This window comes from Diceros bicornis, chromosome 6 (assembly GCF_020826845.1).
Source record: "Diceros bicornis minor isolate mBicDic1 chromosome 6, mDicBic1.mat.cur, whole genome shotgun sequence".
In the NCBI taxonomy this organism is placed as follows: Eukaryota; Metazoa; Chordata; class Mammalia; order Perissodactyla; family Rhinocerotidae; genus Diceros; species Diceros bicornis.
Window position 1 is genome coordinate 89,085,160 of NC_080745.1, and position 24,882 is coordinate 89,110,041.

At 45.3% G+C, this 24,882-nt stretch overlaps 1 protein-coding gene across 2 annotated transcripts in view; it reads right to left on the reverse strand.

The window, feature by feature from the left end:
- The window catches only part of C6H10orf90 (chromosome 6 C10orf90 homolog), a 210,482-nt gene that overhangs the window by 121,958 nt on the left and 63,642 nt on the right, over nt 1-24,882 (reverse strand). The window lies entirely within an intron of this gene.

The window sequence follows — 24,882 nt, forward strand, 5'->3', positions numbered from 1 at the left end:
TTAATAGAGGGCCCCTACATGTCAGGCATCATGCTAAGTGCTGGAGATAGAATAGTGAGGAAATTGGACTGAATCCTTGCCTTTCATAAGACAAGAAAAAAAACAAAATAGGCAAAAACATAATGAATTACTTTCAAGTTTCAGAAACTTCTATGATGGAAACACAAGGGGCTGAATAAAGGATATGAAGTCAGCCTGCTGATGAGTGGACAGGGCTGGCCTCTCTGAAGAGCCAGCTGAGAGGAGAGAAGGAAACAGCCAGCAAAGAAAGGATGAAGGGCATTCCAACAGGAGGCAACAAGCTGGGCAGACACCTTGCAGCAGAAGGACCTTGGTGAGACTGAGGATCTGAAAGAGGATAGAGACTGGAGCTGGTGAGCAAGTGGCAGTGGCGTAGATGACCAGAGGTGTTGATATTTCCAGAAAAGCACTTTTGCTGATGGGTGGAGATTGGGCCAGAGAGGGGCAAAAGTAGAGGCAGAGAGACCAGTTAGGGAATACATTTAGGAGGCAGGATTTTCAGGACTTGGTGATGGAGCACATGCAAGTAAGTTGGCAAGGGAAGGAATTAAAAATGACCTCTAGATTTCCTACTGAGGTAGGAAGACTGAGGAGAAGATTTGGGGACAGGAAGGAAGGAGGTGGAACATTTTATTTAGACATGTCCAGACTGAGATGTGTATTACCCATTCAAAGGTGGTATTGAGTGGACAACTGGCTGTGAGAATGTGCAGATCAGAAGAGCGCATGGAGAGGGGAGAGATATCTGGGAGTCTTGGCGTGAAGGAGTCACATATTTACAATCACGGGAATGTATGAGAGAGGACAGAGAAGAGCAGAGTCAGTGCTGCATTGGGTAAAGGAGGTTGACCAGCAAAGCAGACCCAGAAGACATGGCCAGTCAAGTGAGGAAACCAAGCTGGAGAAAGTGGTGTCCTTAAGCCAAAAGAAGAGGAAGGCTCAGCTGTCCTATGCTGCTAGGAGATCAAGGAATATCAGGACAGAGAGGTGTTACCACTGTCGACCTTGATAAGAGCAGAAGGCAGACTTCAGCAGGTGGAGAAAGAGTGGGGACTGGAGACAAGCGTATGGTGCACACGTTTGAGAAGTGTGCCTGGAGGGAAACGGAGAACTAGAGTGGTCTCTTGGGAGAGATGCATAGTCAAGGAAGATATTTTTTAACTGGGACAGGTTTGTACACTGATGGAAATAGTCCAGGAGAGAAGAGATGAGTGGTATTGTATGAGATATTGTATGAGGGATAACAGAAGGAGAGACGCTCTTGAAAAGGCAGAGGGGGTGGGAACAGAAGCAAACAGAGGCTTAGGCCATAGACCAAAGATGGACAAATCTCTACCGCCACAGAGAGAATGTCATAGTTTTCTGTTGCTGAGTGACAAATCAGCACAAACTTAGTCCTTAAAACTACACAAGTTTATTATCTGACACTTCTCCAGGTCAGAATTTGGGCAGGACTCAACTGGCCTCTCTGCTCAAGGTCTGCTGGGGCTGAAGTCAAGCCGTTAGTCGGGGCTGTGTTCTCCTCGGGAGTCTGAGGTGCCATTCCACGCCCATTCAGGTTAGAAGAGAAAGGATTTGCTTCCTTGCGGTTGTAGGACTGAGGTCCCGGTCTCCTTACTGGCTGTTGGCCGGGGGTTGCTGTCAGCATCTAAAGGCCACTCTCAGGTCCTCACCACATGGCCCCTTTGTCTTCAAAGTCAGCACAAAGAATCTCCCTCACACTGGAATGTCTCCGACCTCAGGAAAGGCCTGACCCCCTTAAGGGCTCACCTGATTGAGTTGGACCCATCTAGGTAATTTTCCTTTTGATTAACTCAAATTCAACTGATCAATCTCCTAATCATGGGATTATTCCCATCCTATTCTCAGGCTTGGCCCGCAATTAGGGGGTTATAAAGGATGGGTACACCAGGGGGAAGGGATCTTAGAATTCTGCCTACCACAGACAGAGGGGAAGATGGAGAAAGACAGAGGCATATTTGCAGCCTTTGAGTGAGGAAAACAAGAGATTTTGCAGCTCACAGTGTCTATTTCTCAATGCAATATGAGGCAAGCTCATCTGCTGAGAAAGCTGGAGGAGAGAGCACGGGAGGGTTGAAGAATGAAGACAGGAGGTTAAGGAACCGAAAGGCCAGGCGGGCCGGAAGAGGGCTGGAGTTGGTGCTGAGTTGGAGGGTGTGGCCAGAATGTGGCCTGGTGACCTAGCAACCCGGGAGAGGGATACATGGCCAAGTCAGCGGGCAGGTGCTTCATCCTGCCAGGCTTTGCAAAAACGGAGATAAAAACAGTCTGGGAGCAGTAAGGAGGGTCAGAGGGGATCAAGGATACCTCCTCTAATTCCCAGCTTGGGCGCAGCGGTGGAAGAGAAAAAGCGTGGCTATAGTGGAGCAGAAGCCAAAGGGTGGCCATGGGAGGAACAGGTCTATGAACCCCTAGGCTCTGGTGTAACAAGAGAACCTGTTCTTAGCCCTGCACTTGACGCAAAAAAAAGCAGCTCTTCCTGGGGTCCAGTGAGATTGCTGCCTCCTTTATTACAATACAAATCTTTACAATCAACTGTCTTCACGTGAAGGAACTTGCATGGGTCTCTGTTCCTTGTAAGCGGGGAAACCCACTCACCCCAACCTGCGCCAGGCTCTGTATTAAGTGCAGAGGGGACTGAGACTCTGGTCCTTCCTTTGAGGATTCCACAGCCTGCTGCAATCCCACCCACAGACAATCATCGCACAGGTCAGACCCAGGCCATAGAGGGGTGGGATCCAACTATGCACCTTGGCAAAAAGTTCTGGAAAGAGGTGTGAAAATAAAAAAATGAGACACAGAGGGCAGGGTGAGCAGAGAGAAGGGTGTGTCTTGGGAAAATGAAAAGAGAGAGGAGTTTATTGGAGGCGTGGAGTCTGATCTCTCCCCACAACCTGTGGGTGTCTTTGGCCAACTATGCTAACGGCTCTGAGCCTTATAAACGCCTCGCCAACCAAAACATCATCACAACAGACAATCTTGTGATTGTCCCCACTAAAATCAACCCTTGGCCTGGGAAAACCAAGTTCAGAAGGGGCCCCCAAACTCCTGAAGTATTTCTGAACCACGGAGAAAGCAGCTATGTATCACCTTCAAGCTTAAAAAAGAAAAGTGATGCTTCTTTTTAGCGGGTGACCCAGCACACTGCATGGTGGCTGTACTAAATGATTCATTGTAATCCTTGTGAACCAGAGGCAACAGCATGCATCTAAAAGAAATCTCTTTTTAAAAATTAAATAAAGCAAAAGCTCCCCGTGAGCACTGGTGTTAACTCCGTGCCAAGGTCGGCACTGATCATATTCTCCTACTTTATTGCAGACCTTGTTTTATGCTGCATTTTCTCTCTGTCTTAATTCCCCTGCACAGCACACAGTTGTGCCTGCAGACTGGGAAACTCCTCAGGGCAGGGACTTCATTAAAGTTTGTGTCAATCAGTGGAGAATTATGTGCATTCTCCAGAGCGCCAGCCCACAATGAACTTGATACACAGCCTTACTTTCCCCTTGTAACTTCCCACCAGGCCAGCTTGTTCTTTAAATTGCAGGAATCAGACGCATTTAAATGGACCCCTAGAAGTTAATATATTATTACCAAGTTAGCACAGTTCTATTTCACTGTACTATAATGTAGTGCTCAATGATTTTTAAGTAATAAAAGGAGTTACTTTAAAACTTAATTAGGAAAATTTAGAGACTATATAGGATTCTCACTGAATTTCTGAAAACTTTGGAATAATGCACTGATATTCCTGAGATTTATCTAATGGAAATCCTGGAAAAAGCTTTTTGAGCTGTTGTAAAATCATTCTCGAGGGTACTATTTCTTACAGGTTCACCGAAGGTATTTTACTGAAAAGAAATAAGAAATCAAACAAGAATGCCCCAGTTCCTACGAGAAGTTCCTCTGAGAAGTGAATTCGTATTCCTGTCTCACTTCTGTATTCTTTGGGGAGGTCCCTAAGTATCCTTAATGTTTCATTACACTGGATACAGCTGTGCTCTTTTCACACTTCCCATTTCTCTCACAGTCTTTCAAACTAATGTGATCTCATTTAAAAGAAATAAAGAAAAAAAAAAGGAAAACTATTTGAGTCATAACAGAATCTTTATCAAGATCCCAGAAACACACTGTCCCAGTGCATCCCCTGCTGCATCTCCACACACAGCAGTCTGCACTGCCATTTCCACCCTTCCTTCTGCACAAACCCATCCTTGGCCCACGGCTTTATCTACTTCCATTAAAATAGATGTACTCCCTGCAGGAGATTGCCAGGGAAATAAGTGTTGGGTTTGGCACCAGTCCCTTTTAAGGAAGTCGGGATTAGAAATGTAAAGGCAATTAGAAGATGCAGCCAGTGAGCGCAGTGCACCCAGCTACTGACTTGCAACGTCCTTCTGCGGACACGGAGACTTCTTTTAGGAGTGAGAGTGAGCAATCACTTTTAAAAGTCAGGAATCCATTTTTCACTCCCACAGGGAGCTCCCACAGCCTCATTGCAAGCCAAAGGGTGGGTGAGACTCACCACGGTGACTCGCTCTCTGGGGAGGGCTGGCCCGGAGCCCTGTAGCCCGAGTCGCCCAGGACCAGTGTAGTCGGGAACCTGGGCAGCTGGGCTGGCCGGGCTGCTCCTGCTGCAGAGACTCTGGCTAGCCAGTCGGGTGGGGCGATCACCTGTTGCCCAGCCACAGGAAAGCCTATGGGAGTCCCTGCACCCTGGAAGGAGCGCAAGGGGGGAGGCGGCACATGAATAATGAATGCGCTCTTACCTCCCGTCATTAGCATTCCATTCAGACCAAGCAAATGAAGCATCCATTTCTCTTCCCAGTTTAAACGGAGAAGCACAGCCTCTGCCTCCTGGGACGGGGATGAACCAGGGGGAACTGTGAAGGCAGGACCTAGCGCCCGGGGTTGACCGTCCGTCCACCATGGAACACTTGCAAAGAACATTGCCAAGGGGGTGGGGAAGGGGTAGGGGTGGGGGTCTTAGGAGCCAGGCATGAATAACCCCAAGACTTCACACCTCTGGTGACCAAAGCAAAGGGGCACCAAGCAGGTAGTAGTAGGTAAGCGGTCAGGCCTGTGTGCTCCTGGCTGCAGAGCCAGCTCCTGGAACCTGGTCCCCCTCAGAGGAAGACCTGGCTGGAGATGGTGAGCAGGACAACCTCAGACAGCCTTCTGAAGAACTCCCTGATCTGGCATCAGTTCTCAGTAGCCTCAGCTCCAGAAATAACCCCGTAGCACCTACATTCACACCACATTTTCTGCTCATCCCTGAGCATACCAGAGCCTTCCATGGCCCTACTTTGCCCCTTCCTTGAACATCTCCTCCATGAGCCCCTCTCTGTGGCGCAGACTCCTGTTCACCCTTCCTGCCTCTGAGAAGTCTCAGGGAGACCACCTCCAAAAAAATTCCCAAGGGAGACCACCCCCAAAAGAATTCCCGAGAGAGCCCACAGCTCTGCCCAGTAAGCTCTGCTGTTTCCCTCCTGCTCCTCTGCACCCAACACAACGTCTGCTCCAGAAGCACTTAGAAAGAATCTCCTAAGAAGAAGAAAAATAAACTTTGCCTTTTTCACCCTAATTAGTGGTGGTTGTCATTTTGAGAGATTTGTTCAAATTCTACCTCATGCAAGCAGAGTGCATGAGGATAGGACCATGAAGAAAACAGGCTTGGTCCTGCTCTGGGAGAATTTACTTTTCAGTTTTATAGGGCCAAGTTCATTGTAGTTCACATTGGTTTAGCAAAAATGCATTATGTTCCTTGTTCCAAAACAAATTCTAGTAATCAAAGACTTGCAGTAAGAAATGAAGCCTAGAAGTAGGAAAAGGGAAATATTTTAATAATCTGAGTGAGAACACTCCAAATCCAAAAGTCAGGAAGAACTGAAAACTTTGACTACATACAAATTAGAATGTTCTACATGGTGAACAAAAGAATATACCATAAACAAAAACAAAAGATAAATGACAAACCAACAGAAAGATATTGAACATTCATGTGTTAGACAAAAGACGAATTTCTTTAATGCCTAAAGAGCCCCTACAATCAATAAGAAAAGGAAAAAGAACCAAAGAGAAAAGTGAACTAAGGACCTTTCGTGGAAGGGTAGTTCACAGGAAAAAAATTAGAACTGGCCCTTAAACATATGAAAATATGTTTAACCTCACTATAAAGAGAGAAATACAAATTATCACAACCTGAAAAGGATATTACAAGACAGGAAAATTAGAGACCAATATCTCTCTTGAACAGAAATGCAAAAATCTTAAGCAAAATATTAGCAAATCAAAGTCAGTGATATGTAAAAAGAATGATACATCAAGATCAAGTGAGGTTTATTGCAGGAATGCAAGGGTGGTTTAACATTTATCAAATCACTCTATATAATATTCAACATTAACAGGGGGAAAAAGAGAAAAATAACATAAACATCTTGAAAGATGTAAAAATAATATGACAAGTGGTATAAAAAAATCCGGAGCAAATTTTTTTCTCGATGGTAAAATATTAAAAGCTTACCCTCTGAGGATCAGGAATGAGATAAATGCGGCTTCTACAATGAATTTATACAACATGGTAATAGAGGTCCAACTCAATAAAACAAACCAAAAAAGGAAAAGAAATAAAATGCAGAAGCAATATAAAGGAAAAAACAAAACTAGTTATTTAAAGATAACATGATTATATATATATAGAAATCTCAAAAGAATCCATAAACTATTAGAACTAATTAGTGAAACTAGTAGGGTGTCTGGGTGTAAGAGAGCAGGATACAAAGTTTACTAGTATATCTATTTACCAGCAACAAACAAATAGAAAGTGAAAAAATTTTTAATTATATTATTTATAATAACATTAGAAAAACCTCCTAGGAATAAATCTAACAAAAGCTGTACAAGACCTCTGGGCTAAAATTTTTAAAATATTATTGAAATAGAGTAGATGTGAATAAATGGAGAGATAAATCATGTTCATGGAGTAGAAGACCCTATATTGCAGAGATGTCAATTCTCCCCAAACTGACCTATAAATTCATCACAATCCCATCAATATTCCAGCAAAATTCCAGCAAGATTTTTTTTGTGGAAATTGCCAGGCTGATTCTAAAATTCAAATGGAAATTCCAGACAATCTTGAAGGACAGAGTTGGAGGACTTACACTACCAGACATCAAGGCTCATCCTACAGTTACAAAACTTAAGAAGCGTGGTACTAATGAAAGGATCAAACTAACCAGTGGAAATGAATAAAGTTTAGAAACAGATCATCACTTGATTTATGACAAATGTGATACAGTAATGTGGTGAGAGAAAGGACCGTCTTTCAATAAAAGGGATTGGGTCAAACGGATATTCATAGGGGGAAAACTGGACCCCTATCTCACACCATACACAGGAATCAATTCCAGATGGATAGGATCTTAATGTGAATAAATAAATAAATAAATAAAGCTTTTGGAAGAAAACTTAGACAATAACATCTTTATGACCTTAGAGTAGGCAAAAAATGTCACAAACATAAAATAATTGCATTATTCATAATGCGTAAAACCTTAATAAATTTGATCCTATTAAATTAAGAACTATTCATGGAAAGACACCATTAGGGAGCGAAAATACAATCCACAGAGTGGGAAAAGGTATTTATAATACACATATCCAAGAAAGAAGTTGTATCCAGAGTATATAAAGAATTCCCAAAAATATGTAAGAAAAAGACAACCCAATTTAAAATGGGCAAAGGACTTAAACAGGCTTTTTATAAAAGAGAATATTCCAATGGCTAATCAACAAAGGGAAATGTGCTCGACTTCATTAATCATCAGGGAAGGGCTAATTAATACCACTATGAGAAACCACTAGACACCCATCAGAATAGCTAAATGAAGCAATTAGAAAATGCCACGTGTCAGTGAGGGTGTGACGCCATCGGAATTCTCACACAGTGCTGCTGGTGGTGTGCATTAGTAAAATCACCTTGTAAAATTGTTTGGCATGCCCTGTGACCCACCAATTCACTCCTGGGTGGATGCACAACAGAAATACTTACATATGTTTACCCAAAGACACGTATAAGAATGTTTACAGCAGCTCTGCTCATAATAGCCCCAAACTGGAATTATTCAAACGCCCAGCAACAGCAGAATGGATAAAGCAATCGTACATTTGCACAAAGAAATTCTACTCAGCAACGAGAATAAGTGAAAACCACAACAACATGCAATAATATGGATGGGTCTCACAAACACAAATGTGTGAAGGAGGCCAGACATGAAAAGTGCACACTGCAGGATTCCAGTGACACAAGGCACAAAACAGGCCTACCACCTGGTCTGTATATTGATCCTAGGAGGGACAGGAAGGAGACACTGGGAGCTCGGGGGAGGCTGGTCACGTTCCAAGTCTTGATCTGGGTCCTGATGACATAGGTGTGTTCATTTTGTGAAAATTCATGGAACTGTAGGCTTATGATACGTGCATTTTTATGTATAAATAGTATACTTCAGTTAAAAGTTTTTTAAAGAGTCAGTTCTGCTCTTAGGAGCAGGTGTCTAGTGCCAGCTGCCTGGGTAGCGACAGCACACAGTATCCTATTCTCTAGGGAGGCAGGGCTACCAGGTCAGACTTAACGACTTGCATACAGGTGTTTCAGTGAGATTTCATTTTGAAAGGGTTTCACAAATCTATTTTTCTTGATGCAATTTTACACTAAGCAAATTTCATTGAACTCCATTCAAATCAAAGACTTTGGAACTTACAAAAAGTTTAGCACGTATATTATTCATAGCTAGAGAAAAGAAAACACAGCAGAAGTTTTTCAGGAGCGATCTCTTATTGAAATCTACCATCAGTTTATTACAAAACATTTCACTTGTAAATATACGTTGGTGAAGTAATAGGAAAAAAAGAGCCAATTCTCACTGAGCATTCATACGGAAGGCATTATTGTGGATAGTTTCCATGCATTAACCCACAGTGGTCCTCAGGACACTACACCCCACAGTGTAGGGTAGTATTAGCTCCATTTTACAGATGGGAAAGCCGAGTGGTTAAATAGTCTGTTCACAATCACAAATCGCTTAGACGAAGCTGACAGGACACAAACCCAGGAGCCTGGTTCCTGCACGCAGGATTCTGCCTGGGAATGATCTTTACCCACAACGTGAGCCTGAGGGTCTTGGCGCTGCCTCCACGTGCCTCTCGCAGGCTTTCCTAGGGGTAGACACCTGACCGGTGGGAATTGATCCATTTGCTGGCCAGCATCCAGAATGTGATATAAAAGCAACCAGGTAAGAGGGGTGGGATGGAGGTGCAGTAAAGGCGAACACCTGAGTGAAACCCAGGAACAGCTAAATTCCTACTGCTGGGGCCCCAGGATGCCCTGGATCTCTCTTCCTGAGACCTGAATCTTTGGATCAGGTCTTCTTTGGATGCTACGAGATCTGTTTCTTTTTTCTTTTTTTTTTGTGAGGAAGATCAGCCCTGAGCTAACATCCGTTGCCAATCCTCCTCTTTTTGCGGAGGAAGATTGGCCCTGGGCTAATATCCGTGCCCATCTTCCTCTACTTTATGTGGGACGCCGCCACATCATGGCTTGAGGAGCGGTGTGTTGGTGTGCGCCCGGGATCTGAACCTACGAACCCTGGGCCACCGAAGCCGAGCTCGCGCACTTAACTGCTACGCCACCAGGCCGGCACTTGTTTCTTTTTTAATAAATCTATTTTTCCAAAAGATAATTTGAGTTGGTTTCTCTCACTGCAATGAAAAAAAGAAAAAGACCACTAAGACAAGAGGCGTATCCTCTACTTCACAGCATAAACAAGAAGTGTGTGTGTGCGCGCGTGAGGGCGAGTGCGCACGCCTTAAGGACCGAGTTCCACCCTGCCTCTGCCCCGCCCGTAAGCACTAGCCACATGGTCAGTTTTCTCCCATGTTCTCGTCCCTCTTTTTCCAACAGCCATGACTGACATTCACAGTTGTGACAAGTGGCATTAATTTACACCAACAAGGCAAAACTACGGGTGTCCAACCGGAGAACTCACAGCTTGGCTGAGAAACAACCGCTTAGATGAGTTGCACTGCAGACCGGGAGCCCTGGAAATACCCACCGCATCTTCTGCTGTCTGCTTAGCTAGGACCACAGCTAGATCAGCGTTCTCACAGCTCTGCCTCACTTAGGCCCTTTAATAAAACGGAACTAACAGGAATATTCATGTTGGGACTTTTGTTCTGAAGCACTCAAAGGAATTAGAAGGAAAAAGTCACATTATATGAGAATTCGAGCAGCAGGTGTGCCCCAGGGAAGAGCAGACAGACCCACTGGCCATCTTCCTAGGAGCACATCCTTGAGCTGGGGATCGCCAGGTCTGCCAGCTGCCCAGTGGTGTGGAATTCCATGCTGGCCTGCTGCCATAACGCTTTCTGGCTACACCATGAAGCGCTGAAGACACTGTTGGGGCATTCTGCAGGTGCTCCGTCAACATGTCAGCCATATTTCCTCTCTTCTTCCTTCTTAGGGAGCAGACCTTTGCCTTCCACCTTTTCACAGGTGGGTCATCCTCTTCATAGGCATGACACTGATGGCCAGAGTCTAAATTGAACAGCAGCTCACATTTGCCAGTGTTAAATATGGACTCGTGGAAAGCTATCACGTGTGGCCACATAAAATATGATGAACACCTTCCCCATATTTTCAAAATTCCTCACTTTGTAAATCCAACACTCATAGTGCAGAATTTTAAAACAAAAACAAAGAACTACATTTCCCAGCATACTTTGCTGCAAGGATGCAGACTTGTGACTCAGAGGCTACCAATCAGACGTGTCCCTGCAGGACTTAGGTTCAGAAAGCAGCTACAGAAGGAATCTCCTGGGGCCCTCTTACTGGGGCAGAGTGGCAGCATCCCAGTCACAGAGGGCAATGGGATCTGAGGTTGGCAGCTGTGGTGCCAGCTTCTGGTAGTATCAGGGACAGTGGGCTCCTGTGAAGGGATGTGGCGATGAGGCAGCTTCCTGCCTGTGGTAGGGACAGCATATTCCTGGCATCACCAGGTCACCCTGCAGTGGCTTGGGAACTTGTTCTTGGAATTAGCCTGTAGCCTGCTCCCAGGGCCCCTCTAGGGATGTCCCTTAATAAGTCCCTGGAACTAGCAGCAGAGGACTTTGTGGTCTGCAACTAAGAACCCTGGCCAATTCCATAAGTCTACTCTGAGTGTGTGTAAAGGGCCCTTTTAAAGACTAGGACTGCTTCTTCCCTGCTGCCACCTCCTCGATAGCTTCTACACTTTGGAGTCGAAGTGTGTGGTTGCCTACATCGCTCTGCTTCCCTGAATGATCTCCTCTGATTTCCTTTTTCCTTTTCCACAATTCAGATGAAACCTAAGGACACTTATGAAGCCGGCATGGAAAGTGTGTCAAACAAAGGGGTGTGCACATTTGCAACCTGCTGAAAAACACCAGCGTTCGCTGTGGAAGCAGCTGTTATGATCCTGTAGAACAGTGAGGGTGGCTGGTATCGCCAGATTCCATTTTAATTACCACAGTTAAAAGTGAGACAAAGCCCCTCAATTTGTATGGAGAGGTGGGGGTACGAATATAACAACATACCTATGGAAATGAACAGGGAGATGTGTATCTTCCAATTTGGTACTCTTTATTTTCTTCTCATATTTCTTTCCTATTTTCTGAACATCATAAAAATGATGTAATCAAGAGATGCAAGCAGTTTCCCGTGCCACATCTGATGATCTCAAGGGCTGAACCCAAAGACTTGAAATAAAAGCTGTACTGGACTACTTAAAACTTGAAAATATGGACCTTCACCACTCTTAGAAAGAAGTAGTGTGCCATGAAATCACAGATCAAGAGACTGTCCTCTCAACAGCTCAAAGTCATTCTACAGGAGGGTTTATCAACCTTGGTTGACACTGTTGACAGTTTGGGCTGGATACTCCTCAGGTGTGGGGACTGTCCTGGGCATTGTAGGATGTTTAGCAGCATCTCTGCCTTTACTCATTAGATGCCCGTAGGACCGCTTTCAACAGTTGTAAAAACCAAAGATGTCTCCGGACATCCCTGCCACATGAGCCCCCGGGGACAAAATCACCCAAGTTGAGAACTACTGCTCTAGAAGTAAGCACACTAGGCCACTTTGCCAAATCAAAATGCTGGAAACACTTGTGTGTGTGTGTGTGTGTGGACGCACACAAGTATTTAAGCTTAAGGAATAATGCTTTTCAGTCAAAAACTCAAGAGTTGTACATTAACTCTCAAGGTAATTTTCTTTTATCTCTGAAACATTTAGAGAGGAAAAATCATTATGAATTCTAATACAAAGAGCTCAAAAATCTCTCAACCTCAAAGTCATCTCCCTCTATCTGAGATTTTATACCAAAAACAGATCCTAGGATGTCTAAAAGATCCCTTCTCCAACTTTATATTTCAGGCTTAAAATAAGCACTAAATTTATATTCTTCAATTTCATTATGTTCCATATTTATGAGGGTGAACATTATCAGTTCTGTTCTTCTAAATGATCATTTCCTGGCATTATTCCGCTCAGGCTTCAGCCTGGCAGGGTGGGCAGTTTCTCTCAGCGTTTGGAAGGAGCTGTGCCCTGTCAGAGCTTTAGTGCTTCGAGAACAGATGACTAAAACTGGCTCTGCATCTAGACTCACCACAGCTGCCAGAGTTCCTGCGCTTAGCTCTTTCAGCTCTTCCCGCCTTCGGGGGCCACCAACTGTATTTTCTCAGGAAAGACAGCTCAGCTACCCATCTCCCCATTGCCCAACAGGCTGGTGGAAATGATAAGCAAAACTGGATAAAATTTCAGTGCTCTGACCTGGAAGGGAAAAACCCCCAGTAACAACAATCCGTAGATCAGCCAATCCGTAGATCTGTCCATCACACCCAGTGATCGTCTCCATCTGATATGTGGGGTCAAGGAGCATGAATAGAGCCATATGCAGACTGTGGACATGTTTTGTGCTGTGTGGGAAATACCAAAAGAAGCCAGCCTGGACCTTCCCATCTATAGACACCTCCCTTGTTTTGTTTGCCTCAAGTTTTGTCCCTCTCCTGTGGCAACAGCACAACAGACCCCCATTGCCCCCTCTCAGATTTCAGCTGATCTGAAAGTGGCTGACACTCCAGTAATTTGGAGAAGGGGGTTAAGGAATATCACTAATTTTTAGAATTTTATTTTATTTTGTAATTTTAGAATATTATTATTTTTAGAATTTTTCACAATTCTCACACCCATTCACTCCAATCCCTGAGAGACACTGTGTGATGTTTGTGTGTGTTTTGGAAGTTCCTGGGTGGATCTAACGAGCCCTCCCTTCCCCCTCCCATCCCCTAGGAGTACACACACACATACATCACCCCCCAGGTTGACAAACATTGGCTGTGGCCAATGCAGAGTCCCTGGAGGAGTCAAAGCAGAAGAGCAGACATGGCATCAGATTTCCATCTGAGAGACACCTCCCCCCGCAGCCTAGAGGATGGAGGATGGATGGAGGGGGACCAGGCTGGAGACAGGATTCCTGCTGGGATGCTAGTCTCCAGCTGTTCAGGACAAAGATAATGAAGGTAGGAATTAAAGTGATGTTTGAATACTTGAAGGTGTGAAGGAAGAAAGGAAGGAAGGGAGGAAGGAAGAAAGGAAGGAAGGGAGGAAGGAAGGAAGGAGGAGAGGAAGGCAGGAAGGGAGGAAGGAAGGAAGGGAGGGAGGGAGGAAGGGAGAGAGGGAGGAGAGAGATGTGGAGAAGGAACAAGAGAGGGAGGGGAAGAGGGAAGGAAGGGAGGAAGGAGGGAAGGAAAGGAGAGAGGGAGGAAGGATCAGATTCAGCATGTACAGGGCAAGTGCAAAGAACAGAGAGCATTCCATTTGACTAAAGTAAAGGATTTATGAGTTGGAGACCAGATTGGAAAAGCAAATTAAACCCAGAGTGTTCAGGGCCAGGTTAAGGCACTTGGGCCTTATGCTATAACCTGGTGGTTCTCCAAGTGGGGTCCCCAGACCACAGCATCAGTTTCAGCTTCAATAGCATCACCCAGGAACCACACAGACACTCAAATTCTCAAGTCACTTCCCCTCTCCCAGACCTAAAGACTCAAGAACCCCTGGGCCGGCCTGTGGCTTAGCAGTTGGGTGCGCGTGCTCCGCTGCTGGCGGCCAGGGTTCGGATCCCAGGCGCGCACCGTCGCACCGCTTGTCCGGCCATGCTGAGGCCGCGTCCCACATACAGCAACTAGAAGGATGTGCAGCTATGACATACAACTATCTACTGGGGCTTTGGGGAGAAAAAGGAGGAGGATTGGCAATAGATGCTAGCTCAGAGCCGGTCTTCCTCAGCAAAAAGAGGAGGATTAGCATGGATGTTAGCTCAGGGCTGATCTTCCTCACCAAAAAAAAAAAAAAGAACGAACCCCTGCCATGAGGCCCAGCAATCTGAGTTTTAAGAAAGCCCTCCAGGTAATTCTTTTTCTTATTTTTTCCCCCCTTTTTCTCCCCAAAGCCCCAGTAGATAGTTGTATGTCATAGCTGCACATCCTTCTAGTTGCTGTATGTGGGACGCGGCCTCAGCATGGCCGGACAAGCGGTGCGACGGTGCGCGCCCGGGATCTGAACCCCGGGCCGCCAGCAGCAGAGCGCGCACACTTGACTTCTAAGCCACGGGGCCGGCACCCTCCAGGTAATTCTGATGCTTGCCAAAGTTTGAGGCCCACTGCTGTAAGCAACGGGGCATCGTTGGAGATTACTGAGCAGAGAAATAACTTAACTCTGTCCTAAAAACTGAGGCAATTTATTTTTTTCCAGCCTCTCAAAATATGAATGGTAAATTCAAAGTTTAAGTTGATTCATGTCCTAATTCCATACCTTTGCCTTCAGCATATTTTCGAATATTCAGCCTTAGTTATTTCAGGAACGGCTTTGCTACTCTAATACTGACAATGTAGAAACAACCTCCCTAGACCAATATCCGGGCGTGGTGAATAAGAGCCACAGGAAATCTGTTCAAGGGGAAAGAGCTGTGAGGGTGCTCTCTTGAAAGCAAAGCTTCTGGCATCCCTCAGCAGCTGCAGCCTGTAAAACCTCTGCTTTAATTAAGCAAAAGAGAGCATTTGTGGAGCCCGGACTGAGGTGGCCCCCCCAAGGCGCTGACATGAGAGGTCAGGCAGGTGAAAACCGGAAGGTGTTCTGACCAAGTGTGAAGTCCCTTCCTGAGTAAATTCAGGGTTTGTGCAGCTGCCAGGATACACCTTTCTTTGCCTCACTTTGTTCACAAAACAACAGATTAAAAAACCAGGTCTGTAATTGCTGCCCAGCACCTTTGAAGGGGCCATTTGCATCTGTTTCTTTCCTGAAGGTCTTAAATTTCATAGCGCTGCTTGGAATACGCCTATAGAACATTTTCTTAATTGGGTCCCCAAATCCCCAATAGTTAAGAGAAAGAAGTGCCAGACTTGGAGGGGTAGAGACTCTGGAGACTCTAAGTTCCTGGATAATGGGAGAGAGATAAACACCCAGAGGCAGATCAAAAACCTGGTTTAATGAGGAGGCTCTTCAGTTTCAAAACACGTGCTTTGTCCTGTCACCACAGACTCTGCTCCTCAGTCACTTTCCACTCCCCACCCCCACCCCAAACCTTGGGAATCCGACTCTGGGCAAAAGTCCAAGATGAGGAGGTTCTCAGAGGCCAGCGCAGGAAAGGACCCTATCAACAAAGGAGACAACGGGGCTACAGCAGCATTGAAACAACAGGACCAATCCAAAGGTGATTCTACAATTATCCATTTTTATGGTCACACTGTTGTAATAGCTGAAGAAAGGTTAGCTATGAGGTTTCGTGCCAGGGATGATGGAATCCAGCAATCTATGACCACCAGTGATGTCACAGCCCAATGACATCATAGCAGTGATGTCAGGGAGGCCTCATTGTTCCTGGCCACTTTTATATTTTATTAGATAAAAGCATGGGTGGGACTTTTGTGAGTCACATCCTATGAAATAAATAAAAATGCCCTCATAGAACTTCAGGAGTCGAGTGAGGATGTGATTGATTAGTTGACATAATGTGATATTCTGTAGACATTTAATTAAGCATTGATTAATTTTATACTTTTTGTTTTCACATTATTGAGCCATTAAAATGATTTTTTTAGGCCCCAACCGTTTCACAGATCTTTGAAAAGTAGTCAGGCTGAAGCTATAGAGGCTTTAGAACCTAAGTCAAAAGCCCTTGGGAATTGCAGTTGCGAGGCATGTAACATACATCCCACTCCTTAGTCTACATAAGGAAGTGAGTTGCCAAGAGGATACTACCAGGATTTATGGGGAGGAGCCAGGGGCAGTAAGAGAAAGAGCTATGTGCTTACTATCCAGACACGGGTAGGGTGATGGAGAAATCACAGAGTGAGGTTAGCTCAAAATTATCAGAAATATGGTATTTTCTAGAACATATATTATTTTAAAATTATTTGTTTCCTACCATACATTGTGTTCTCTACTACCTTATAGTCTTAAAAAATCCTTTTTTGTTTTCAAACACTGTGTTGGAGGAGGAGGTGTTACAATATCTACACACAGGAATCGCGTCCTCGGCATTCTGGGCAAGGTGTTGCCTGCCTTCAGTCTGTGTGGGGATGGGGGAATGACAGGGAAGGCCACATTGTGAATGGGCTTCTGCAAGGGAAAGACAAAATGAGGGCTGAAAAGCAGGATCAGCCCAGGGAGGGAACTGCTGGTGAAGTTCTGGAACCACAGGCGCAGGAACAACCCAGGCATCCATTGATAGTTGGATGTGACCTAAGCGTAGAAGACCAGGCCGACTTTACCAACAATGGCATAGATCTCTATGTGCTGAAATGGAAAGATTCCCTCCAGGCACAGTCCTAGGTGGTAAGAGTGAGCTGCGGGACAGGATGGATAGAAAGATCTCATTTACATAAAAAACGAAAAAGCCAAAAACAGAGACAAATCACATATGTGTCCAATGTAAGTACATATACAGATATGTAAGTGTCCAGAAAAGGACTGGAAGGAAATATGTGAAAATGTGAGCAGTGATCACCCTGGGGAGGGAGTCTGGATCTGGAAGATGAGGGCTGAGTGGATGTCCTCCTGAACTGTTTAACTCTTAGAGCAGTCAGCACATCTTAACACCTCGCCTGTGCTGGATACCATTCTCAATGCTACATGTGCAGAGTGAACCAGACAGAGAGGCAGCGCCCTCCAGGGGATTACATTAGGCGGGAGGAGAGAATAAATAAACACGTAAATAAGTAAATCAGGCACGGACCAATGCTGTGGCAAGAATTCAATAGAGTGCACGATAGAGAATGGCAGACTGGGGTGGAGAAGTCCTCTCTGAGCAGCTGAATGACAGTGAGGACAAACCACGGCAGGTTCAGGGTAAGGACATTCCAGAAAGAGGGTCATCCAGAGCAAAGGTCCTGAGAAAAGAAGAGCTTGCCGGGTTTAAGAGACGGAGATAGACTGATAGGGCCAGGGAGTAGTCAACAGAGAGGAGGTGGAAAGAAGGCTTCAAGAGGTGAGCAGGAGCCTCTCAGCATGGTCAGGGGTTTGGATTGTATTCTAAGTGAGATGGGAAGACTCTGGAGAGTTCTAAGGTGGAAGAGGAGAGAAAAGATCAGATTTATGCTGGAATGATCAGTCGGCTGCAGAGGCAGGGGCACAGACCCAGGAGGAGAATATTCCAGTAGGCTGGGAAGGGGGTGATGTTGACAAAGTGAGCGGGAGTGGAGATGGTATAAAGTGGTGGTTTTCAAGATCTGTTTTTGAAGGAAATTTGGCAGGACTTACGGATGCATTCCACATGGCATATGGCAAAAGAGAAGGGTCAACTATGACCCTGGAGTGGAGGCCTGAGCAGCTTGGTGGAAGATGGTTTCATTGCGGAAATTGGTTAGACTGAGGAGGGGCAGGGATTGTGGGCAAGATTTCGAGGGGAAAATCAACTGAGGTGCCAGTTTGAGTTGCCATCTGAGAAGAGATACAAGTAGGCGGTCCCATAGATAGGTGTGGGACCCAGAAGAAGCTTCAGACTGAAGCCCTGAATAAGAGAAGCCATCAGCAGCCCCTAGATGGTGCTTAAACTATGGGGCCAGATGATGTCACCTTGAGACATGAAGCAGGTGGATAAGAAGATGGAGCTCGGGGGCACACCAAGACTTAGGGTCTGAGGAAGGGGGAGGAGCTATCAAGGAAGATAGGGAAGGAAAAGGATCAGCAGGTGACTGAGTGGCCTTGAAGGCTAGAGCAGAAAGTAGTTCAGGATGAAGAAAGTTACGCGCTGTCTCAGACACTCCCGAGAGGGAAGCACAGTGAGGTGGAGATATAACAACCTGACCATCACTGATGACCTGGACAACGGTGGTTTCAGTGGTGGTAGGGAGAAGATCTGGATCAGAGTGGGTTGCAAAGAAAATATATTCATGTTCTAATCTGCCATCTAAAAGCCCTCATTAAGGGCTCCCAGAATTCTCTGGCCTTGTTCTTGAACTATGGGATTCAGCCCTTATTGTGCTTCCACCTGCACTCATGGTTATTAGTTAGGTTGCAGGAATGCAAAGTCTTTGGAAACCCAAGCAGACCATTAGAATGTCAGGCCACATTTCAGAAAGTGGAAGAAAAAATCCTAATTGATACCCATGAAGCTGACCTCTGCTCCACATTGATTGATAGATTGGGCTCTTCCACTGAGATTCAAAATGTGCTTGCGTAGCATTTGGATGCCTGCCACTCCTCCTAACAAATCCATCTTTTATCTCCCTTGCAAGTGACAGCATCAGAAAAAGAGGATCTAAATTATTTACCTTTACTGGTTGCCCGTATTCAATGTTTAAAATTCTGAAAAGGCAATCTACAAATAAGGGATTTTGTGGAATTTCCAGTAGCTCTCAACCCTAACCCTAACCCTAACCCTAACCCTAACCCTAACCCTAACCCAGGGAAGGGCGGGGTGCATTGCAGATGGGAGAAGACCTGGCCTCCAGCTCCAGTTTTGGCACAGACTCACCCAAGCAAACCACAACCTTTCCTGGGCCCAATTTCCCCATCATGTAACTTAGAGATTAGACAGAATTCTAACCTTGTTACTTATGGAAACATCTGTTCAAATGAACCCATATGCAGAAGACCATGAAGGCAGAGATAAAAGTGGAGTGGCCAAGGCTGAGGTTGACGGACAATCCAGGATCCCTCAGACCTAGCTCAGTGCCCCTTTCCATGGACACATATCCCAGCATGGCTACCATGTTGGGCGCTGGGAATCCTCAGGTTCACTGGACTATATCATTTAGAAAATAACCCACTGGACTATCCATTTAGGAAAAAAAGAACCTCAACCCTTACCTCACACCATACACACAAAAGTTAATTTGAAATGGATTATAGACCTGACTGTAAAAGCTAAAACTATAAAACTTACAAAATAAAACATGGGAGAAAATCTTTGTCTTGGGTAGCAAAGATTTCTTAGTCAGAACTGCAAAAATACTGACCATAAAAGAAAAAAATTGATAATTGGACTTCATCAAAATTAAAATCTCCTGTTCTTCGAAAGGTACCATTAAGAAAATGAAAAGGCAAACCACAGATTGGAAGAAAATATTTGCATTACATATATCTGGCAAAAGATTTGTACTCATAAAAAGAATTTTTATAACTCAATAAGAAGATAATTTTAAGAAATGAGCAAAAGGTTTGTTTAAATAAACACGTTATAAAGATATACAAATGACTAATAAGCACATGAAAAGATGCTCAACATCTTTAGTCATCAGGAAAATGAAAATTAAAACCACAATGATCTATCACTAGACAGCTACAAAAATGGCTTAAACTAAAAATACTGACGATATCAAGTGTTGAGAAATCTGAACTTTCATACATTGCTGTGGGGAATGTGAAGGGGTATAAGTTCACTTTGGAAAACAACTTGTGAATATTTGCAAGGTTAAACTACAAAGATTTACTACACAACTCAGAAATTCCAATCCTAGCGATTTACCCCAAAAGAAATGAAAATATATGTCCACACGAAGACTTGTACATGAATGTCTATAACTGCGTTAATCACAACAGTGGTCTATCCATGCAACGGAATGTTACTCAGCAATAAAAAGGAGTGGATGGACATTCTAGGTGGAGGGATCAGCATGCTCATGAGAGAACACACAGTGTGTTTGAGGAACTGCATAGCTGGGGCAGAGACAGTGGAGAGGAGCATGGAGGATGGAGAGGAGGCTGGCCCAGACACCACCCAGCCTTGGGAAAGATGTTAATCAGCCTGGATATGTTCTAAGGGCAGGAAAAGTGATGCAGCAGACTAACTTGATCAGATTTGCTTTTTTAAAAGACAGCTGGCTGCCGAGAAGAGAGTAACTGGAAAGGAGTGAGAATAGAGGACGAGAGACCAACTAAGAGACATGAGATGACCATGGCTGGAGTTAGAATGGTGGCGATGGAGAGGGATGGGTGCATTTGAGAGAGCTTTCCGAGATTTCATCCCCAGAACTTAATGACTGATTGGGTTTGGCGAGATGATTCTATTTATCCCTATTAAATTTTATCTTCAGCTTCTACTCTTCATTTTGGATTCTGTCATCTAGCATATAAACAATTCCTCACAAATCTGATCAGTGTCTGTGTCATCTGAATCATTGCTGCAAGTGTCAAAAAAATACAAGGTACATTATGGCACAAGAGACCCCTCCTCACTCTAAGTTGAGTTGGAACAATACTCTTCACTCTACCAACTATGAATGCACCCAGCCCACACTGCTCCACTCTTCCCTCAAGGTCATCATGAGAGACCTGGTCAAATGCCTCACAGGCATCCAGATACCTTACTTCCACGGCATTCCTCTGAACGGCTGCTCTGGTAAACATGTTAGAAAAGGAAGAAAGTATAACATGACTGACTCTCTTGTAAACTGTCCTGGTCCCCTAGAGATCTCCAAGGACTTGCTGTGGTCCTTGTGTATCATTACCAATCAGTGGCAGAGCTGGTCCCACACGCAGGTTGCTGAGCACCATTCACTCCCACCCTTTCTCCGGCGCTCAGCACTGAGATGACGGATCTGGCAGAAGGTAGCCTTTGACCCTCCTGTGAGGTGTGCTATAAACTCAGGTAAATAACTACATCTGGTGTGCTTTTCTTGGAAGAGAGTAAGAAACAGCAAATATCCTCTTGACATCTTTCTTTTTTGAACATCCTATAATCTGACCATATAGGAATTAATATCTTTGAACACCAAATCCACTGGAAGCAGAGATTTAGAACAAAAGCTGCCTTGTCCTCCAGCTATGCCATCCAACAGGTTATGATTTAAGCATCCATCACACCTGTATGGCTTCACGCCCCTTGCCTGCAGTCTCCTTGGTTCTTGCACTTTCTCTGTGTCTTTCTCTCCCAGACCTGTAATTAAGCTACTCTTTCAGCACACCATTTCATTTGTAGTTGGCGCGTGAGCTGGTCTTTAGGAGGGAAGCAATCATCAACTCATGCACGGGCTTATTCAGTGATGGCATTTCTGAGCTGATTTAAGCAGGCTGTCAAAATTGAGTGAAATTAATGAGTTTGCTAGGGAGCATTTCCATCTCCATCATTGGGGTGGGGAGGGGAAGGATGAAACCTGGGGGCATCTGGCCTATTGTTTTTCTCTCCTCCCTCCCTCCCTCTGTCTCTCCTGTCCCTCCCTCCCTCCCTCCCTTCCTTCCTTCCTTCCTTCCTTCTTTCCTTCCTTCCTTCCTTCCTTCTCTCTTTCTTTCTTCCAATTAAATGACAAAAGATTTGCTGGCTTCGATTGTCTATAATTCTGCTTTGCCCTATCTTCAAAACAAATCTTCACATGTACCTGCTGGAAAACCTCTAGTTGCAATTTTGTTGACAATAACTTAGAAACTTGAAAACATTTCTGTTGAGGTCAGTGGGCCTCAGGTTAAGCCTGTTGCACATTCCCCCAATCTCGGCTCTTTCTGGTCAGATCTCCCCTGCACAGGAAGCAGAACTCTCCATGCACTACAGAGATGAGGAGGCTGGGCCCCGTTGGAGTTCTGCTCTTGAAAAGGCAAGGAGGCAGCTCATGGAGCCATTATTCAATGGACAGAAGGGCAGCCTGTCGGGAAAGACCAGGAGACAGAGGCTGGACAGGCCCACGTGCCCTCCTTGGAGACACCAGGGAGAACCGCCACCCTCTGGCTGCCCTCTCTGTTTTGGGGGGTTTTAAGTGCTTCACTGAGAGCTGCGTGTACAATTAGAGGTGGATTAGGGAAACTGGTAATAGGGGATTTGGGCACTAATCCCCTTCCGATTGTTAATATTCATTAAAGTGATTTTTGCCTTCATTACGCAACAAATACTAACCACTTCTTTAAAAGGAGGAAATAGAGAAGGCAGTGTGGTGTGGTAGCGTTCGGCTCAGCTTTTCCATCCAGGAAAGCGCTACGTGTTTGTTTTCACTCAGAGCTTTGTGAGAGCACGAAACACAGGAGGAGGAAGAGAACACCGTTCACTTCCCACATTTAATGAGTGAAGAAATTTTTAAGTTCTAAGACGTAATTGTCTATCATTTCCCCCAAGAATTTTCTTATTGGCCACTGCAGTCAAATTATTGAAATTAAAACACAGAGAGAGCTCAGTTAATGGGAGCCAGGCTTCCACAGGGGGAGGGGGCGTGTGCAGGTGGGTTTCTTTCCTCGTGGCCGGGAGGGCCCGCAGACGGCCAGCTCACCACAGCTGGCAGACTGAGCGCAGGCGATCCGAGCTGTGCTTCCCCCAGGAGCTGCCCTGGAAACTGCGGAAGGCAATGTTGTTATCGCCTCTTATGGCCAGTCGGACGGAAACATCTATCAAGCCCTGGAGTGTGCAGGGACCTGTGCTGCGGGCAAGGAGGAGGGACTTGGGGGACGAGAGACAGATACAGGGAGAAGCTCGTGAGCGTACTCATGGCAACCAAGTGAAGCCAAGTGCTAGACTCAGGAGGCACTGGGAGAGATGAGCAACACCCTGCACCCCAGCGAGGAACACCCATCCCACTAGTGCTCTGAATTTCAATCAAAAAAAAAAAAAAAAAAGCCTAGCTCCTCCTTTCTGCTCAAACCAGAAAATTTACAAGATGTACTGCAGGCCCAGCTACACACTAAAGACTCTATGTGTGTGCGTGTGTGTGTGTGTGTTTCTACATGTCTGTGTTTAAAGGCAACACCTTAATTAAGGGGCACTGAAGACAGGAACTCTGTTTTCTTTATCTTCATTTTTCTCCCAAAGCATCATATATATGATGCCTGACCTCAAACAGCCAGTTTTTCCATGGTTTCTTGCCATTTTGGTGCTTTGATGTACCAATTAGCTCATTTAATTTAAATGACTATTTTTTCATTTGAATAGAATAAGATGACTTTTCCAGAATTCAGAGGCTGGATAAAGTTCCACGCTCTAAGGCTCCTGCCACACAGACATTCTTTTGGGACCAGAATAACCAGCAAGCTGCCCTGCTAAGGAACCACGAGGACATCCCATGATGCCGAGGCCTGGAGTCGCAGCTGTCATCATGCAGGGGGCGTGGCCTGCCCTGTTCTTGCCATCAGGGAGCAGGAAAACACAGAAAGACTTTCTCACACCCTAACCCTCTCTCCTATGTAACTAGTCTCAACTCTACATGTTGCAAAGGATCCTATAGGATGAATAAACACCGAGCAAGCACCTCGCATTAGGAAAAAGCAGAGCTAGTCAAACAGCCATTTTTCATGCTACTATGCAAATGCCCTCTTTACAGCCAGCCTCCTCCCGACGTGGGAGCAGCTGTGCTCCTCCAAGTGAGGCCCACAGACCCAGCTCCAGGAAAAGCGTCCTCTGGATCGTCTGCTCGTATTTCAGGAGACCTTCTGATGAATTACTTGTAAACAGAGGTATTAGTTGTGATATGAATCACCGTTTCCCAAGCTTTGCACTACAATGAGGGTTCTGGATGCATCTCCAGTAAATTCTTCCCTGAACCCCTGAACATCTACCTTCATGAGCAAACAGCTGCAAACATCATAATAATGACAATAATGATGAAAGCTAACATTTACTGAGCAGTTGCTGTGCTCCCAGCCCTGTACTTTCCTCGGAATATCGCATCTCATACCCACACTGGGAGGCAGGCAAAGCAAGGGCAGGACACCCCCAGCTGTGACCCAGCTGAGAAGGGCTCACAGGGATCTCCACCGGGGTGGCCTGGTTGCAGACCCCCTGCTCCTAAATGCTTCCCTCGGGCACACAGCTGGGTCCCAGGAGCATACAGCCCCTTATGGGTAGGAGTGGCGCAGATCACTGCTTTCTTGGTTTGGTCAGAGCCCATGTCAATACAAGTGTTTGGGATAAAATTTGTAAGCCAATTTGCCCTGCTGCTGGAAGCAACTTAACCTCTCTGAGTCAGGATGTATCCTAAAAGGGATGGCATGTCATAGTTTAATTGACAGGTTTTTGGGTTTCTTTTCCATATTTCTTAGTGGCATATAGAATATTGGTGAATCCTACAATCGGTGGATTTTGGATTTGATGAGATATGGTAATGTCTATCTACCCCATTGTTGAAATACATTCCAAATGGGCAGTTTTCAGAAGTCAGAATAGCAAATAGTAATATGGATGATGCAGCATTCACAGAGTAACAGCACGTGGAGAGGGACAGTGTTGGGGGGAGAGAGAGACATGAGAAGACGGGCAGGTGGGGGGAGGGGACGGTGTTTTGCATCAATCCATTTGAGAAGCCAGAGCAGAGCTCCAGCCTCGAGTACAGATCCGGGCATCTGTCATCTGACGTCTT